We start from the raw sequence: 3,162 nt of genomic DNA on the forward strand, positions 1-3,162 counted from the left end.
TGATACATGAACTTCTAACATTCTTTATATTTATACATAAATATATAATAACTAATTTTAATGTATAAATAACAATTTTGTTTATGAACTTAAATTTAACAACTTTAAAATAGGATGGAGTAAACAGTTGGAGAAAAAACTATGGCACTTGTCTAAAGGCATGTAACTAATCAAGAGAATAATATTGTGTGAAATTTTCTGTAAAAATTAATACAACATATTTAAAGAGGAACAATAAAAATTAATAAATATATTTAAAGGATTTAATTTTGATACAGTATATATAGTTATCCAATTGAATTTGTATGTTTAGTTATTTTTGTTTGTGTAATAATATACCATTGATTGTTTTTATTTTATCAATGCATAACATAATTTTTTTAATGAGATAAATTAAATAGAAATACCTAAATAAATAGAAATTTCAATATAAAATAGCTGTTTTCACTCTACTATTGTGGTGTGGTTTGCACGACATTTAACAGTGAAATCATTGCAGGTTGGGTATATTAGTAGATTTATTATCGCATTCAACCATCACAGGTTTCATGGGAGGGGCAGCAGTAATGCTTACCCTCCAACAGCTGAAGGGCATTTTCGGCTTGAAACATTTTGCACATAAAACTGGCGTCACAACTGTGCTCAAGTCCATATGGACCTATAGACATGAGGCACGTATGAATCATATCATTTTATATAACCTTAGTTTAGCGGAAATAATCTGCGCCATTATTCTCTGCTGCACCTATTTAATTCTTAATTTACATAAGAAAGAAATTAAATAAACGATACTGTGATTTATCAAAATATGGTACCTACTTGTTTCACCATGCTGTCTTAAATTATTAAGTAAATACACCAATGACTAATGAGTATGATATATCTCTTTCCGATATTGAACATAATCTTTCAGAGAAATAGAAACCGGAAACTCTTTTGGCTATCAGCCATGGCTCCCATGACAACTGTAATAGTCGGTGGCGTCTTTACTTACCTGGTCAATGGAAAACGACATGGAATTCAAACTGTGGGTCACCTGAGTAGAGGAATAAATCCTCTTACCATCAAATACTTGAAATTTGACAGCAAATATTTAGCACCGGTGCTGAGAGCAGGTTTTATCACGGGTATTTTGTCCATGGCGGAGGGCATAGCAATAGGAAGAAGCTTTGCTGTGGTTGAAAACACGCCTCATGACGGGAACAAAGAGATGATAGCTTTTGGTCTTATGAACATGTGTGGTTCTGTTACTTCATGTTACTTGACTACTGGTAATTAATCAATTAGTTTAAGCATGCATAATGCTTTAAACTTTTTAGCCTAATATTATCCTTATTGCTAATATTGTTTTGGCCCTTTTTTAATGTAGGACCATTTTCGAAAACGGCAGTGAATTACATTGCAGGGTGTAAGACTGCGATGTCAAACTTAGTACAAGCATTCCTAGTAGCACTCACTCTTGAGTTTTTGGCTCCTCTTTTTGGTTATACACCTCTTGTTGTTCTATCAGCTATCATCATCTCTGCAGTGCTGGGCTTCCTTAATTATGCTGAAGTTGTTCATCTTTATAAAGTTGACAAGTTTGATTTCATTATTTGCATGGCTGGTTTCGTTGGAGTAATCTTCGTAGCCTTGGACATTGGTCTCATGATCTCTGTAAGTACTACTCTAATTATATCTATTATATTTACAACTTGTCAAACTCTTAGACATTGGAACATAAGACCTGATATATATAGATTATGTGAAATAATTAATGAAGGTGGGTCTTAGCATTCTTAGAGCACTATTATATGTGGCAAGGCCCGATTCATGTAAGCTTGGAAAGTTACCTGACTTGGGTTGCTATCGAGATACTGATCAATATACAGTTTCAACACTCCCAGGAATTCTAATTGTTCAACTTGGTTCTCCCATGTATTTTGCGAATTCTAATTATGTCAAAGAAAGGTAAAATTGTTTCTTCAGAATTATATTTTGATATGTATGTCCCTACTTCTGGCCTATTGAAATATATTATTATATTATATTTGTATCAGAATTATGAGGTACATTCGATGTGAAGAAGACTCTACTGGAATTACTGTTGAGCAGATCATACTGGATTTGTCAGGTTGGAGATAATAAAATCTTTCTTTAATTTGGAAATATATAATTAATCATAGTAGCTACTACTGGATATTACAGGAGTGACATCCATTGACACCACTTCTCTTGAAGGATTATGGGAAACAAATAAAACCATTGAAAATAATGGAATGCAGGTACACTACAATATACACACTGAATACATAACGAATTGATATAAAAAATAAATAAATAATGTATGTTATTACATATTGTAGTTGTCATTTGTGAACCCAAGGATAGAGGTATTAGAGAAAATGGTGGCAGCCAAATTTGTTTCGAGGGTTGGAAAAGAATCATTTTTCCTTACAGTAGAGGATGCAGTGAAGGCAAGTCAAATAGCACTTCGCAAATCGAGGGCAAGTAATTCTGAAGATGGAGTTAGAGGAACAACAATTCATCAATCTGCAGTTGATTCTTGCTAGTCAGCCACAAAATTCCTTTCCGAATTTTGACTGAACAACTCGTGGGGATTTAATTATGCACTCTCTCTAGTTAATAACTTTTAAATAAATTCTAAGAGTTCAACACAAAATTCATCAGCATATAATTTAGAATCAGTTAAATGCCTTTCTTTTATTATATGCAACATGCATCACTTGAAAGAGGGCAGCAATAAAGGAACAACTCTTTGCCTCTATCAGTCCGCGTCAGAAATGGGAGTGTTTCATTTTATCTGTTACTTTAATTTTTAGAATTTAATTTTGATGGATTTTTAGTCTAAAATAGTTGCATCTAATGATGTGATATAAAATTAATAGTTAAAAATAATTAAATAATAATTTAATTAAATTTATTAAATCATTTAATGATTCTTAATTTCACGTCAAATTAACTACACCAAAATTTTTACCTTGTAATAACGGTGTTTCTTCAATGACGGGATGTGGCGCCAAAGGCACTATCTCACATCTTATTACATCAAAACAATTCTTTTCCAACTTTTTTTGGCGTTTTAGTTTCGTTTCAATATACCTTAAAAGTTTAAAATTTTAATGCATTTTTTATTTATATATTAAAATAAAAAATTTATAA

The 3,162-nt window shown here is 31.7% G+C and overlaps 1 pseudogene; it reads left to right on the plus strand.

The window, feature by feature from the left end:
• The window catches only part of LOC107632947, a 4,113-nt pseudogene extending 1,343 nt beyond the window's left edge, over window positions 1-2,770 (plus strand).

The sequence above is a fragment of the Arachis ipaensis genome, chromosome B03, assembly GCF_000816755.2.
Source record: "Arachis ipaensis cultivar K30076 chromosome B03, Araip1.1, whole genome shotgun sequence".
Lineage (NCBI taxonomy): Eukaryota > Viridiplantae > Streptophyta > Magnoliopsida > Fabales > Fabaceae > Arachis > Arachis ipaensis.